The 17,500-nt window shown below is 40.8% G+C and overlaps 1 protein-coding gene and 1 long non-coding RNA gene across 4 annotated transcripts in view; one reads left to right on the forward strand and one right to left on the reverse strand.

Moving 5' to 3' along the window:
* The window catches only part of LOC135094243 (serine-rich adhesin for platelets-like), a 58,552-nt gene extending 56,759 nt beyond the window's left edge, over positions 1-1,793 (reverse strand). The window contains exon 1 of the mRNA XM_063994168.1: positions 1,391-1,793. The gene's annotated coding sequence lies outside the window, so the exon portion shown is untranslated. The remainder of the gene's footprint in view (positions 1-1,390) is intronic.
* The window catches only part of LOC135094248 (uncharacterized), a 91,398-nt gene that overhangs the window by 60,890 nt on the left and 13,008 nt on the right, over positions 1-17,500 (forward strand). For 2 of the 3 annotated variants that reach the window (XR_010263682.1, XR_010263683.1), the window contains exon 3: positions 15,615-15,859. This is a non-coding gene — a long non-coding RNA (uncharacterized LOC135094248). Of the gene's footprint in view, positions 1-15,614; positions 15,860-15,953; positions 17,033-17,500 lie in introns of those variants that run through there. The other variant, XR_010263681.1, reaches the window with a different exon arrangement.

Consider the following 17,500-nt stretch of genomic DNA (forward strand, 5'->3'; position numbering starts at 1 on the left):
TAATGAAAGAAAACGGGAAAGAGACAGATAGAAAGCTAAGATTAGACAGTAGAAAGAGAAAGAGAAACAAAGAAAATGCGAGTAGATAGAAAGATGAGGTTAGAAATGAGAAAGGTGAAGGAGAAACGAAGAAAATTGAAAGCGATTGACGGAAAGAGAAGGAGGAGGGAAGGAAAAAGGGAAGACATGTGGAAAGAAGAGAAACGAAGAAAAATAAGGAGAAACAGACGGAAATATGATGATACACATTGAAAAGAGAAAGAGAAACAAAGGAATAGTGAAAAAAATGTGGAAAGCGAAGGAGAAACGGAGGAAAATAAGAAGAAATGCACAGAAAGAGAAGATTACGCGTGGAAAGAGAAGGAAAAATAAAGGAAAAAGGGAAGAAATGTGAAAAGCGAGGGAGAAACGAAGGAAAATAGAAGAAATGAGGAAAGGGAAAGAGAAACGAAGGAAAACCGGAAAGAAATGGACGGAGAAGCGACTCAGAGTGCGATATATTTAGAAACAAGTGATAGAAACGCTTCAAGTGTGAAACGTCAGGGAGGAAGTGTTGGGAGGGGAGAAAGTGAAGAAAAAAACGTTCCTTTACTCAAACGTTTTTCAGACAGCGATGAAAGAAAGAAAAAAAAAGAGGCCGTGAAATTTATGGGACTGTCACGGGGAGAGAGAGAGAGAGAGAGAGAGAGAGAGAGAGAGAGAGAGAGAGAGAGAGAGAGAGAGAGATAAATGTATTTTCTCTATCTTGTGTCTGTTACATATCTTTCATCCTATTCTCCTCCTCCTCCTCCTCCTCTTCCTCCTCCTCCTCCTCCTCCAGCTCTGCAGTAGTCATCACCTCTCGCCTGTGCTAAGCCATTGTCCAGGGGGGTGGGGATGATGGCGGGGGCGGGTGTGGGTGGTGGGGAGCAAGAAAGTGTTGGGGGCAGCGTGGGTGGGTGGTAACAGTGGGCGGGGGCGTGAGCGTGGGCGTGAGGGTAGCACTGGGTTAGCCGTGAGGAGAGGTTGGGTTAGGTTGTGGTGTGGTGTGTTGTGGTGTGGTGTGGTGTGGTGTGGTGTGAGGTGCTGGGTGACGGGGAGGTAATGTTTGGGTGGCTGCTCGTGTCTCGACTTCCCTCCTCCTCCTCCTACTCCTCCTACTCCTACTCGACTCCCTCCTCCTCCTCCTCCTCCTCCTTCTTCTCATCCTCCTCCCCCCGGCCTTGGCAGTGCCGCGCCCACCCTGACCCTGCCGCGGTGGCATCATCTTGGTCCTTGACCCTGGTTGTCGCTTCTTGTGTGGCAGACAGGGACGCTCGCGACCTTGACGTGACCGCACACACACACACACACACACACACACACACACACACACACACACACACACACACACACACACACACACACGTACCTTGACCAGCAGGTAGCAGGTGAGCGCCGGGCCTGCTATGGCCACCACCAGGAGCACCGCCACGATGGGCCACACGAGGCGGGCCACCGCGGGGCTCGCGCCGCGGTGGCCCGCCTCCCCGCCCTCCCTGGCCGGCGTGGTGGCAGCGGGGGGGCCGCCCTCGGGGTCGCCCTCATGTGTGCCGGGCCGCCGACACCCTCGGCAGCCCCTCCCCCGCCATGCTTGCACCCGCGCCCGCCCGCACACGGCAGCCGCCACGTGTCTGTTTGAGCGGCACGCCCACCTCGGCACTGGTCACCACTGCGCACCTCGCGTCGCGGCGGCACTGCGGCAGGGCGACGCGACACGACCACCAGTGAGCACGAGACCCCGGCCAGCGACGACAGCCACCTCCTCCAGCCAGCGCGCCTCGGCCTGCACTGCCGCCGCCGCCACACGCCCCGCCGCTCACCCCGCCCACTGCCCCGCACCCCCCCACCCCGCACCCTCCCACCCTCCTCCTCAGCTCGTGCCTCCACATACCCACGCCCACCCCCCTCTCTCCACCATACCGCCACCGTGTCCTCCTCCTCCTCCTCCTCCTCCTCCTCCTCCTCCTCCTCCTCCTCCTCCTCCTCCTCCTCCTCCTCCTCCTGTCTACCTCCTTCATCTCCTCATCCTCCTCCTGCTCCTACTGCTGCCGCTGCTCTCCATCTACCTCTAGCCTGCACCGTGCCCACCTCGCCCTCCAAGCCGTCTGGCAGTCCTGTACACACACACACACACACACACACACACACACACACACACACACACACACACACACACACACACACACACACATTCCCGTTGTACAAATACGGCTCTACTCAGACGCACACAACCTGACCAATTTATGCAAACTGTACACACACACACACACACACACACACACACACACACACACACACACACACACACACAGATCATCAAAACCACCACTACCACCACTATGACCGTCTCGTCTACACACACACACACACACACACACACACACACACACACACACACACACACACACACACACACACACACACACATTTAGGGAAGATTTTTCATTCATTTAGACTCTTATCACCTGTCAGTTAAGCGAGAAAAGTTTTACATAAGTTTATAGGTATGAAGTAAAAACACACACACACACACACACACACACACACACACACAGGCGCGCGCATACACTTAAAGGCACAGTTTGTTTACTGATTTTGTTAAGGAGCCCAGTGTTTATTTACTAAGGAGTGTATGAATAATTCTCTCTCTCTCTCTCTCTCTCTCTCTCTCTCTCTCTCTCTCTCTCTCTCTCTCTCTCGTCTCTCTCTCTCTCTCTCTCTCTCTCTCTCTCGACCGGGGATCAAGGGCGGTTAATTTCTGTACATATCCGTGAGTGTGTGTGTGTGTGTGTGTGTGTGTGTGTGTGTGTGTGTGTGTGTGTGTGTGTGTGTGTGTTTTGGCAAGATATTTTTATGGTGTTGACATATAACACTTCCCTCACTCTCTCCTCTCCTTCTCTCTCCTCCCCTTCTCTCTCCTCCCCTCCTCTCTCCCGTCCCTTCCTTTCCTTCCACACTCTCATTACCTCCTTGTAAAAATATGAAAAGAAAAACAAGAAAAAATGTGCTTCCTTAACGAGACTTACCCGTTGCTTAGAAACTCGAGGCTAAACAAACAAAGCAAATTGAACTGAGGCGAGGAAATTTGTGAGGGAAGCTTGAGATTACTGAAGAAACGGGGTATTTTACAGGAATCAGGAATTAAGGGACGGAAACAAGGAAAGGTGGAAGGTTATACATACAGTTAACATATAGGTAATTTACTATAAAGGGTATTTATTTCCTAGTCTTTTTCTTCCCATCTTTTTATTATTTTTTTTCGTTTCATTTATTTATTTTTTTCTTTTGGCGTTATTGTTTTTTTTTAATATATTTGTTTAATTTTTCCTACTTTTTTCTTCTTTTCATGATTATCTTCTTTCCATATTTTCTTCTTTTCTTTTTTGTCCCCTCTTTCTTCTCCCAATCATCTTCATTTTTCTTTTCATAATGTTTCTAGATCAATAGATTTTTCTGATTTCCTGTTTTTAAAAGTCCAGAATGTCAAAACTTTTATCTTTTCATATCTGGACCGTAAGAAAATAGTAAAAAAAATTGTATATTAGAAAAAAATACTTGATAATACAGAGATGTTCCTTAATTACAAGACAGACAAAGTATGCGAATATGAAAGAGATTTTTGACTAGTATATTAATAAAAGAATATAGTTAGTTTGTATCCCCTTCCTTTCGTGTCACCATCCTCACTTTCCTTGACGTAAACTTATTCAGGAACACAAACTCCTTGCCAGTCACACTTCAATACGCCAAAAAGTTTGAAAGACCTCAATATATAAGATAAATCAACAAAAAAAGTATTCTAATGTACCGCCTCTCTTCTCCATGGGCGCCTTCTCCACCCTCCATTACGTAAACTCATTAAAGAACACAACTATTTGTTCATTACACTTCAGGACAGCGAAAAGTTTAAAAGACCTCAATATAAAAGATAAATCAACGAAAAACTATACTTATATACCTCTTCTCTTCCCCTTCGGCGCCTCCTTCAGTCTACAACACTTAAACTCATTAAGAAACACCACCATTTGCTCATTACACCTTCCCTCAACCTCAGCAAAGACACGAGTCACACCGGGCACCAAGTTTAGAAGATTGCAGCCACACGCCCACCCCGCCCATAAGCGTGTAATGCGTGTAATTATGGGCGTGGGTGCAGGAGCGGGTGCTGACATAATGGGAGTGCAGGTGACGGCTTGAAGTGATGTGACGGGAAGGTGTGGTCGTATAATGTGATGTTAAATGTGACGTGGCATTTGGTGGGTTGTGTTGACCAGTGGCGGGGTGTGGTGGTGATGTGGGGGTGCGGTAAGGGTATGGGGGGGTGTGGGGTGGGATAAGGCAGTGAAGGAGTGACTGAAGAAGGTGTGGTGGGGGGGTGAAGGGGTATGTAGTATAGGAAGGGAAGAGTGACAGAAGGGTTTGGTTTATGATGAGAGATTAAGTAATAGGAGATTGAGAAGTAGTAATAGTAGTAGTAGTAGTAGTATAAGTAGTAGTAGTAGTAGTTTAACGACAGCAACAACAACAACAATTACAACAACAAGGACAGCAAAGAATGATAAGATTTTTTTTATTTATTTTTTATTATTTTTTCTCTGCCTTTATCTGGTCTCCTCAACACGTAAAAAAACAGATAGACAGGACAGATAGACAGATAGATAGATAGATAGATAGATAGATGGATAGATTGATAGATATACAGTTAGATAAATAAATAAACAAACAAAATACTTACCTACACACGCACACACACACACACACACACACACACACCTGTACATCTCCTCCTCCTCCTCCTCCTCCTCCTCCTCCACTTCCTTTCCCTCCACTTTCTCACAGCACCATCTAATGAACGAAAAATTAAACTCGATCACTGCCACTTCCACTAAGGGCAGGAAGTGGAGGCGTGCCACAGGGGGTTGGCACTCCCTCGCAGGTGCCTCAGTGCCTCAGAGGGCGGTGCTTGTGAGGGGAGGGACTGGTAAAGGCGCTGTGTGGAGGAGTGGCGCTGGGTGGGGTGGACTGTTAGGGGAAGTTGTGGAGAGAGAGAGAGAGAGAGAGGAGAGAGAGAGAGAGAGAGAGAGAGAGAGAGAGAGAGAGAGAGAGAGAGAGAGAGAGAGAGAGAGAGAGAGAGAATTTGTTTGGCGCCACACACACACACACACACACACACACACACACACACACACCACACACACACACACACACACACACACACACACACACACACACACACACACACACACACACACACTATCAAGATGACTTCTTATTACTGTTATTTTTTTTTTACAGTTTATTTCGTTCCTGTTCATTTATATATCTATCTATCTATCTATCTATCTATCTGTCTATCTATCTATCTATCTATCTATCTATCTATCTATCTATTTATTTGCATATGTACCTATTTATTTATATTATACTTTCCTAATCTTCGTAAAGTTTTGCAACCTAATATAGATAAAAAAGTAAATAAATAAAAGACAACAAATAAAATCAATAGATAAATAAACAAAAAAAACTGACCTAGGTAAGGACTTCACCCCAGCCAGCATCCTACAGTCCTACACTGGGCGAAGGAATCCTGTCGTCTCCTCTCGGCGTGCAGCCCCAGACGTGCTTTCATCTCGCGGCCAAGACACTCCGAGGCGCGTGGGTATAATTTTCCGCTCGATTTAGTCTCACCTCGCGCTCACAAAGCAATTGGGAGGAACAGAACGGCTCACACACGGCTCAGTTTAAACTCCAGTGTACTTAGGATGTCGCCTGTCTGTACGTGTCACTCTTCACTTACTCACTCACTCACTCAATCATGGGTTACGCTGCCACGCCTTCACTTGTCTTCCTGGAGATAGTCATGGGTGTTATCAAAGGTTTCAGTGTCTTATTTCTTCTCGTACAGGCTCTGATAGAAGTTTTTCAGCCTTTTTGTCTTTGTTTTAAGTGCGTTTTTTTGTGTGTTTGTGTCATTTTAAAGTTTATCAAGGGTAGATGCAACAAGCCATCAGGCCTACACGTGGACGTCCCTGTGTTAAGCCTTTCATTCTATCTGACACGTGTTTCCCTAATTAATAACAACTGTGGGGTATATTTTAACCCTTTTATTCTATCTGGCACGTGTTTCCTTAATTAATAAACAACTGTGGGATATATTTTAAGCCTTTCATTCTATCTGGCATGTGTTTCCTTAATTAATAACAACTGTGGGATATATTTTAACCCTTTTATTCTATCTGGCACGTGTTTCCTTAATTAATAACAACTGTGGGATATATTTTAAGCCTTTCATTCTATCTGGCACGTGTTTTCCCTAATCAATAACAACTGTGGGGTATATTTTAACCCTTTTATTCTATCTGGCACGTGTTTCCTTAATTAATAACAACTGTGGGAAATATTTTCTTGTCCAGCAGCCACCTCGAAACATTATGCTGGCTAGAAATTGCAAAATGTATTCTTTTTTTATCCCTTTCTTTCTTACTGATGCTTATAAAGAGTCCATATATTGCAGTGAAAGGGTTAAGCATGTCTACGAATTTCCACCTATAATCCACAAATTTGTCTAACTCTTTAAAAGCTCCCTATTGACTTGCATTAACCTGATTGCTGAGTCTATTCCATGCATCCACCACTATATGAAAACCAGTCTTCTTCTATTTCTTTTTCAAATTTAACTTCATCAAACCTGGACCTGTTTTTTCTTGTCCATTCCTGGTGGTGGTGGTGAATTAACAACTATCATGTATTACCAGTATTAAAACACCCACGGGAACTTGACGTATCATCTCTGTCGGCTTTGAAAACTGTCCATTGCATTGTTATCGTTGTGATGGTATGTGGTGTCAGGAAGGAAGCTGCTGGTGTCTGGCAGGAGGTGGTGTGGTGGTGTCTGTGGTGGAGGTGAAGGTGGTGTGGCGGTGTGTCAAGAATTTTTTCGTTTTATCATGTCTTGTGAGTTAGGTCACGTGATTCTGTTTGGATTTTCTTTTATCTATTCATCTTTTACTCTGCCTGCCTGCCTACTCGTATCTATATATCTATCTATCTATCTATCTATCATACAGGGACTGCCACGTCTAGGCCTAATGGCTTCTTGCAACTTCCCTTATTTTCTTATGTTCTCTCTGTCTGTCTCTGTGGTGTGTGGTGTTATTGTGCAGGTGACATGAGTGTGGTGTTGCGGTGGTGTGTTTCTGGTGATGATGACCTGGTGGTGGTGGTGGTGTCGAATGATGATGACCTGGTGGTGGTGGTGGTGTCCGAATAAAGCCTTTCAATACTAACCCTTGCTACAAAGAGAGGCGTGGATCATTGCTAAGCTCGTTTCGCTCCATTCCCCGCCCTTCCCCTCCCTGTGACAGGTAAAGGAGGGCCCTCATCACTCACCTTGACGGGGAAATGGGCGTCAGTGAGTTAGGGAGAGGGGAAAGAAAAAGTGAGTGAGGAGAGATTAAGATGTTCTCTTGTCTGTCTTTATTTATTTATTTATCTTTTATTTTTTTTCCTCTTCAGCTCTGTCATTTTTTTTTATTTTTAGATTTTTCTTTTATTTTTGGATCTCTTTCTTTCTTTTCTTTTTAGTAATCTTTCTTCCTTCCTTTTTTTCTTTTCTTCATCCATTCCTTTCTTTCTCTCTTTTTCTTCTTGATTTTTTCCTTCTTAACTTCTTTGGTTTTCTTTCCTTTCCTCTCTTTCTTTTCTGTGATATTTATTTTCCTTATTTGAGAAGTGACAGTTAGCGTTTTTTCTCTCCTTTATTTGTTTTTGCCTTTGAGTCTTCCTGTCTTAAGCATGAGAAATAAAAGAAAAATAACTGTTCCGAATTTTTCAAGAGGGGAGTTTCAAGACATGCTCAAATTTTGGATAACCCTTTCTATCACACGCTCTTTGGGAACTGGCACTAGTGGACCTTTTTAATATGTCCTTTTTTGTTGCTCTTGACCAGTTCCCTCTTACATTAAAAAAAAATCACTATGCGTAATCTAACATCAAAACAAAGACATCCCAATACAATTCAACTAGTGTCCACGTATTTTCTTGATTCTCTCTCTATTTTAACTTACCACAATATAAACGTTCGTCTTTTTGCACACATATAATAACTTAACATCAAAACAGAGACATACCCAAAGGATGTACCACGTCTTTCTCTCTCACTCTCTCCCTCCCTTAAATACCTATTCTTAGCTATCCATTCTAAACCTAACATTCTCAACCTAACATTATCATAAATTAAGTCTTTTTGCCACACCAATACAGCTTAACGTCAAAATAAAAAACATATCCAAAACATTTACACGTACAATACCTCCTTTCTCTCACCCATTCTCTACCACAACATTACCATAACTTAAGCACGTTTTGCACATGCATTAGACTGACTAAGAAACTCAAAATCTTATCGAGAGCCAGTTTAATCGCCGTCCCACCAGGAAATAAATGGAGGGCAGACTTAAGGGGTGTAATCCAGCAAGCAGGGCCATCACTACAGTAGCCATTAGGAACAGGTTAGGTTAGGTTAGGCAGCAGGAAGCTCTTAAGGTGCAGTTCCTGAGTATAGTGTGCGTCTGGGGGCGTGTCTAGAGACGTGCCTGACCTCCATAGCTGACCTGCACCTTAGGGTTATGTAGTAGTAGTAGTAGTAGTAGTAGTAGTTGTAGTTTGTGGGGTTGCTTCGGATCACACATCTTCCCTTCTTTCCTTCCTTCCTTTTCCCTCCTCTTCCCTTCTTTCCTTCCTTCCTTTTCCCTCCTCTTCCTGCTTTCCTTCCCTCCCTCCGTGCCTTGATGGTTCCCGATGAGTGATGTTTATGAATGACGCTCCGTTCGTTAGGTTTCGTAGGTTCAGAAGGTTCGTTTTGTTTTGATGGTGTTCCTTGACTTCTTTCTCTCGTTTTCTGTTGCTTCTTCTTCTTCTTCTCTTTCTTCTTTTTCTTCTTTCCTTTTCTATTGCTTCTTCTCTCGTTATCTATTTCTTCTTTTTCTCGTTTTCTACTGTTTCTTGTTCTTGTTCTTTTTCTGTACTTTATTTTATCTCATCTTTCCTTAAATGCTTCTTTGTTTTGGAAACTATAATACGATATTTTCTCGGAAATTATTATTATTATTATTATTATTATTATTATTATTATTATTATTATTATTATTATTATTATTATTATTATTATTATATTATTATTATTTAGAACTCATTAATTCCTCTTCATAAACTTGTCACTGTTCTTTCTGACTAAATGTTGCGTCTTTATTATTAACAATATTTACATTACCACGGAAATCCTACTTTCTATTAATAAAAGTACTGTTAATGTTTCCTATAGTATGTCCTTAAATTCCATGTGACTCACGTTTTCTTTTGTTTTCTATATGGATAACTTAAGGAATTGGGTTCTGTATTTATTTTGACTTAGAAGTGGTGTGTGTGTGTGTGTGTGTGTGTGTGTGTGTGTGTGTGTGTGTGTGTGTGTGTGTGTGTGTGTGTGTGTCAGTTACTGTTTCCCTGTTTCTTTATTTTTTTAATATTTTATTTAGGAAGTATTGGATGTTACGAAAAATAGCAGGGACGAGGATGGTGGTACAAAAAAAATGCAATATAGAGTAGAAATATAGAACTACAAAAATACAGAGGGGAGAGAAAAGATTAGCTGAGGACAACACCATTAATGTGAATGAAAGCCACTTCAAGAAAGGAAAAAAAAAAATGAGGAAAATGGAAATAAAAATATAGAAATAACTTGGGAAACAAAAAAAAAAACTAAGGAAAATTGACGAGAAAAGAAAAGAAAAAGAAAAGGAAACGGAAAATAAAAAAGTAGGAAAGTAGAAAAAAAAAAAAATAAGATAAAAGAAAGAAAAGACCAGAAAGACTTAGGAAAATTGAAGAGGAAATAAAGAGAAAAAGAAGAAGACTTAGGATAATGGAAAAGAAAGACAGGAAAGACAAGAAAACTAAGGAAAATGAAAAGATAAGGAAAAAAATAGCAAAATAGAATACATAAAAAAACAAAACAGGAAAATGAAAATAAATAAAACAAGAAAATGGAAAAAAGAGAAAGAAAAATACAAAAATAGAAATTAAACAAAATAAAACAAAATTAAAATCCATCTGTACATTTTCTTTCACTTTCCTTTTAGCAAAGTCTACCTAAACATCTCATAGCTCACGAAAGAAAACGGGATAAGGGAATAAGGGAAGACTTTAAAATAAGAAGCTAAGTTTCTCTCTCTCTCTCTCTCTCTCTCTCTCTCTCTCTCTCTCTCTCTCTCTCTCTCTCTCTCTCTCTCTCTCTCTCTCTCTCTCTCTCTCTCCTCTCTCTCTCTCTCTCTCCTCTCTCTCTCTCTCTCTCTCTCTCTACCCAAGTTACCTGAAAACCTTGTGTGTGTGTGTGTGTGTTGTGTGTGTGTGTGTGTGTGTGTGTGTGTGTGTGTGTGTGTGTGTGTGTGTGTGTAACAAATCAACGGGAGAGAGGGGGTGAAGAAAAAACTCAAAGATCACTCACTCTCAGGAAATACTTGTATGTTTATTAATCTTCAAGTCAGGAATAATTTGATAGTAACAAAAAAATAAGTTGAATATCAGGAAATTATGCGGAACTGATTGAATGGGAGTCACGTGATTGGAGTATGTGTTTATTTATATATTTGTTGGTTTATTTATTTGCATGTCTGTTTATATTTGTCTTTATCTGTCTGTCTTATTAATTCATCCTTTTATTTATTTATTTTTTTCATGTAGTTTCATATGTCATTTTCTCTCTTTTTTCTTTATTATTTTTCTACTTGTATACTTTCTTATTCATGCATTTATTAGTGACTTTTTATTTATCGATTTATTTATTATTTTTTTTTCTTCCTTTTTTTTTCTTTTTTTATTTATTTCTTTTTAGTTTAATTAATTCGTTTGTTGCATCTCACAGTGTTATTTAATGTCACCACCACCAACACCGCCGCCACCACCACCACCACCACACCTGACAACACCAAACACGTGATCTTAACCCTTCCTAACCTCACCCCACTTTCCCATCACCCCTTCCCTGCCCTCTTAGGAATCCACACATCTTGCCCATCCCCTCATCCCCTCCTCATCCCTTAGTAACGGAGAAGGGAAGAAGGAAGAGGAGGACGACGAGAAGAGACAAAGATGGGTGTGGTTTTGGGAAATTTGGACGTTTACTGTGGTTTGCCTTGAGGTCTAAGGGCGTGGTTGTGGTGTGGAGGAGGCGTGGGTGCATCGTGGTTGGGGAAGAGGATGTGTGTATGTGTGTGTGGGGGGGGGGTGAGGGGGAGCAGTGTGGGGTGCTGGGGAGAAGACTTGTAGTTAGTCATGAATTAGTTGTAAATAAGGTAGATAGAATATGGTTTCCTTGTCAGCTTGTAACAGTGGTGTGATGGAAGCTTAGATCCAGCGTACTTGGGAATTGTAAAGTGGTCTTGGGAGCTTCTGAGAGGCGGGTCATAGTGAATCATGTATTAGTTGTGAATAGATGGAATTTGATCTTGTCCTTGTTATAGTGTTATGATGTGGAGGTTTACTGAAGATGCATCATACTTGGGGCACTGTGAGGGAGTGTTGGAAAGGGACAAAGAGCGTAAGGGAAGCTGCAAGAAGCGACTGTAAGTGAAAAAAAAAAAAAATTGTCTTTCACTGGAAGGGTTTGATTATATTGTTCAAGATTTTATTAGTTTATTATTATTATTATTATTATTATTATTATTATTATTATTATTATTATTATTATTATTATTATTATCATAATTATTATTATTATTATTATTATTATTATTATTTAGGCTTATATTTAAAAGTATAATAATCATATACTAAAAAAGAAAGAAAGTAAATCATTAAGTAAGACTCCCTCGTAAAATATCAAAATAATTTCTAGAAAGTTTGCAACAATTTTGAAATTTGAAGTAATAATTATTATGAAAAAAAAGAAACACGAGAGAGAGAGAGAGAGAGAGAGAGAGAGAGAGAGAGAGAGAGAGAGAGAGAGAGAGAGAGAGAGAGAGAGAGAGAGAGAGAGAGAGAGAGAGAGAGAGCGCAAACAACTGCCAACAAAGACCTTTTTATACGATATGGTCATGCTTCCCGTTTTTATGAGGTGTTGCAGAGTCACGTGACCTCGAGGCGTAAGGCGTGACCCTTGACCTGCTTTCCCTCAGGCGGCGAGAGTGCGCTCTGATCTGGTTGACCTTAATTGACCCTACGTGATCTAAACCGCGTAGCCATTGTGTGTGTGTATGTGTGTTTTTTTTTTTTTTTTTTTTTTTCGTTACTGGTTTAGTCTTGTTTTTATTTATGTTTGGTTTTATTTATGTTTTTGTTTATTTGTTTATGTATTTATTTATTTATTTATTTATTTATTTTGTTTTCGTTTCCGTTTTGTTATTTTGTTAATGTTTTGTGGGATTTTTTTTTTGTGTCTATTTTGTTCGTTTATTTTGTTTCTGTTTTGTTTGTTTTGTTTCTGTTTTGTTGTTTTGATTTGTTTCGTTTGCTTAGTTTTTCTGTTTTGTTTATTTTTATTTTTTTCTATGTTTCTGGTTGGTATGGTTTGTTTTGTTCCTGTTTTTATTTTTGGTTTGTTTTTCTTTGTGCATTATCCTACTTTTTTTCTTTTCTTTCTTTTTTTTTTGCTCGACTTTTCTCCGTTTTACTGTTGACAGTTTAACTTTCTTTTTGTTTTGTGTCAAGTTTCTTATTTTCTCGGCAATTTATTCTTATTTCCTCTTTTATTTCATTATTTCTTTATGCATAAATATGAACGAGGCGAGCATTTTCCTTATAATTTTTCATTTTCTTATCAATTTCCTTCACAGAGTCCTCGTATAAATTTTCCCCTAAGATTTTCCTAACACATTTTCTATATACATTTCCCTCATATATTTTCACCTTTTTTCCCTCCATCAGTTCATCTCGCAACACAGCAACAACAGCACCAAACTTCTAACATTTCCCCAGAATTTCACAACGCCATACTTGAAGAAGCGAATGAACACTGGAGGGTGAAGGAGAGAGTGAAACAGTGAACCATTTTTTACATAACTCCTTTTTTTCACTTTTAACCCTTTCATGCAGCACGGTATCATTTTTTATCTAACCCTTTTTTCACCCTTTTTAACCCTTTCATGCATTACAGTACCATTTTTTTTTATATATAACCCTTTTCACACACTTTAGTTAACCCTTTCAGTGACATTGATTTCATTATATCTCCAGGGATTTAAATTAACGTTTTTCTTCATCAAGGAATTAATGAATGATTTAGTTACTCATTCACCATTACTGTATCTTATTGAGTCTATTAAATTTAAATAACAGAGGATGAGATCAAATTTGGAAGGTGATAGGTGAAGTTAGCTATAGACTGAAGGAAATAGAGGAGGTATGGATGGATGAGGAGATGGAGGGAAGGTATGAGAGATGAAAAGGTGGAGGTATGGGAGGAAAAGGTAGGGGGAAGATATGGGAGTGGAAAAATAGGTCGGTTTCATGTAGGCCTACTGTTTTCTTCCAGCTTCCGTTACCTTCTCATGCTTTTGTGTACTTAAATGGAGGGGGAAGGTATGGAAGGGAGCAGAAAGGAATGGAGGGAAGTAATAGGAGTGGAGGGAAGAGATGGAGGGGATGCAGATGGGAGGGAATGGGGAGGGAGGTGAAGGGAGCTGATGGAGGGAGGGGAAATGGAGGAAAGTGATAGGAGGGAATGTAAAAGAATAGAAATGATGGAGCGGAGATTGAAGGGAAGTGATGAGGGGTCGAAGGTGAAGGGGGTGGAGGAGGGGGGGTGGAGGGGGTGGGAGGAGGGGGTGGAGGGAATGTGTGTGTGGGGTAGTGATGACTTTGGTGGCGTGAAGGTCAATTAAAACAGATCAAGGTCATGTTTTTTGTGCCCCTCTCTCTCTCTCTCTCTCTCTCTCTCTCTCTCTCTCTCTCTCTCTCTCTCTCTCTCTCTCTCTCTCTCTCTCTCTCTCTCTCTCTCTCTCTCTCATCTCTCTCTCTCTCTCACGACGGCAAAAAGTTTACTAGGATTTTTCTTCTGCCTACCTTTCCATACACCACCACCACCACCACCACCACCACCACCACCACCACCACCCAGCACCACCACCACCACCACCTTATGGCAAAAGAGGATATACACTGATCGTTGTTTTTTTTTTTTTTTTTTTTTTTTCTCCCGCCTCTCGCCGCCTGTAGCCGTAGGTCAGCCACTTTCTCCGCCAGTAAAAAGCCAGGGACACGCAGCAGCAGCAGTGTACACGGGAGGCAGGTACGCAGGGAACTCACACGCCCACACACCACCCGGACCTGATTCCCCAAGTTTGAAAGGACGTGTTCCTCGGGGATATTTGTGGTCAGTGGTGAAAATATATAACTCACCTCAGTCTTAGAAACATCTTAATAAATATCGCCAAGAAAGAAAAAAGGAAAGGAATTTAATAGATTTAGCAGTTGTTAGCTAGTTTAATGCTGAGAGGTGACTGTGAAGCAAGAAGAGAGCCCTCAGAATGGTTTAGGAATGGTTAGTAATTAAGAAAGACTATACTAAGACGCAGGGAAACTGTTGAAGGTGTCTGTCTTTATAATGTCACTGTGCGAAAGGTCGATACTCTGATTCCCAAAGTTTTAAAGGATGTATTCCCGGATTCCCAAGTTTTTATGTAAGAGGGACATTGGCCTAGGACAACGAAAAAGGAAGGGAAAAAAGGCGAACTGAGCTGCCAGTCCCTATGTAGAAACTCAAAAGGATTCCACTAGTTTGAAAAGATGTGTTCACTGGGAGAATTTAGAGTCAATGAAGGATTTTTTTTTTTTTTTTTTTTTTTTTTTATCCCTAGATGTTAGCGTATGAAGGACCAGGACTTAGATTCCCCAATTTTAAAAGGATATATTTCCCGGGAGGTTTAAAGGCAGTGGAAAGCCTGGGGAAGTTTTTAATGAACTCTGCCTCTAAATGCTGTGTGTGGTTCTTGTTCCTTGTTCGTGTTTGTTATCAGTTTTTCGCATTGTGAGAAAACTGCGAGGGAAGGTTTATACTAAGAAACACCGTTGAAATAATAGAGCAGAACTATGAGAAAAAATAATTTAACTACTCTTATTGTTATCTTAAGACGAATGATTTTGAAAACCTGGCAAGTTTGTGTAGTTCTAGTATTGCCTGCTCAAGATCCTGATATTTATTTTGTTAAATGGAATGGGGTCTCAAATAGAAATGCAGATTAATTAATGGAAAAAACTCAGCAATCATGTTATTAATGCTGAGTCAGTAGAGAGCTTTGAAAAATTAGATATGGATGGTAGAAGGATTGATATGGATGGTAGAAGGATGTAAAATGGACTTCATACAGGGGACTGCCACGTGGAGACCCTCTGGCTTATTGTAGCTTCCTGGCTTTTCTTACGTTGGTTCTAGTCCGTCTTATCACACGTCGAGGGCAGCAATGTTTGAATGAAAGAAACTCCCATCAGCCACCAGGTAACCTAATCTTACTTCACCTCACCTGCCTCCCGAGTGACAAAGAGGGAACAAAACCCTGCGAGGGTAAAAAAAAAAAAAAAAAAATATACACGTATCCTTACAGACTCGGGGAAACAACGGCCCGGGAAACCTCAGGGGGAAGATAATGCTCCAGCCACACCTTGTACCACCACCAACGCCATCACCATCACCACCACCATCACCAGGAAAGGAACAAACTGCCCGGACACAAAAGGAGGAAAATAATATCTTAACCACACCCTACCCTGTCTGCCACACCACCACCGCCACCACTACCACCACCATCACCACCCATCACCACCACCACCACCACATTAGGTATTCAAGGTAAGACTTCATAAGTTGACTGTTGCATTACGTAAATATATCATGGAATTCCTTTTGGTGTTAAGGCTCACCTGTGTCAATTAAACGGTTCCAGGTGTGCTTTAATGTTACAGAAGAAGATTAGATGATTGTTATTGTGTCAGACTGATGTATTGGTAGTGAAGAGTGTGTATGGAGGAAAAGAATGAAAAGAATGAAAAGAGAAGGATAAAAGGAAAATGGTGCTGTTGATGTGAGAAAAAAAAAGTTAAACGAAAGTGAAGGATAAGAAAAAAAATGTGCTTGTTGAGTGGAAATTAAACAATAGTGAAGAATAAGAGGAAAGAAATTGCGTACGTTGTATGGAAGGAAATAAACAAAAATGTAAAGAAAAGAGAGGAAAAAAAAAATGACGGATGTTGTATATAAATAAAACAAAAGCGAAATAGAAAAGAAAAATAATATGCACGTTATGTAGAAGAAATGAAATGAAGAAAACGAAAAGAGGAAGAAAAAAATACACGTGGTATGAAAGAAAACGAAACAGAAGTGAGGAGTAACAAAAAAAAGGGATACACGTAATACGAAAAAAAAAAGAGTGAAGAATAAGAATAATAACAAAAATGATGCACTCTGAATAGAAATGAAACAAAACTGAGCCAAATAAGAAAAAAAAAAAAAAACACAAGTGAAGGGCAGGAGGAGGAAATGAAGGCTGAAAGATGCACGAGTAGTGAATAACAAATGAAACACAATTTTTTACCTGGGAACAAGGTGAGGTAATACAGGGTGTCGATGAATGATGCTCACCTGTGCTTACATTACCTCACCTCACCTCCAATTTAGAACCGGGATATCACGAGGAAAAAAGAAAAAAAGAGAATGATAAATGAAACGCAATTTTTACCTAAGAACAAGAAGAGATAATACCTTTGTTGATATATGATGTTTGCTTGGCTTACCTGTGATGACCTTGCCTCACCTGAAACCCAACTCGGAACCGGGATATGGCAAGGATAAATGGAGGGAGAGAGAGAGAGAGAGAGGGAGAGAGGGAGAATAACAAATCAAACTCTATTTTTACCTGGGAAAAAGATGATGCAATACAGGTAATGATGTGTGATGCTTACTTGGCTTACCTGTATTTACCTGGCGTAACCTCACCTCCAAGGGGGAAAAAGAGAGAGAGAGAGAGAGAGAGAAAAAAAAAAGCATCGTATTTTGTTTGTATCAACTCAGGTGTGGCGTGACGCAGGTAAACAGGTGGGTGATCCTCCTCCACATCCGGCTACTTCTTCACGTGCTGTGTTGTGATGTGAGGCAGGTAAAGGTGTAGGAAAGGTGTGTTGTAACTCGAGACACGCTCAGAGATGAAACACGAGGAAGAATATGCCACAGAAATAGGAGAAGGAAGAGATGAAACAAGAAAGAAGAAAGAATATTAGACATAACTGGAAGAAAAGGTGAATATGAGAGAATAGAAAAAGGAGAATATGAGACGAGAATAAATGATCAAGAATGAGACAAGAATGGAAAAGAAGACTATGAGATAAAAATGGAATGTGAAAGAATATGAGAGACGAATGGAAGAAGGAAGAATATGAAACAAGGAGACGTAGAAGAAGAAAGAATTGAGACAAGAATGGAAAGAGGAATAATACA

Source organism: Scylla paramamosain, chromosome 45 (assembly GCF_035594125.1).
Source record: "Scylla paramamosain isolate STU-SP2022 chromosome 45, ASM3559412v1, whole genome shotgun sequence".
Classification (NCBI taxonomy): Eukaryota; Metazoa; Arthropoda; class Malacostraca; order Decapoda; family Portunidae; genus Scylla; species Scylla paramamosain.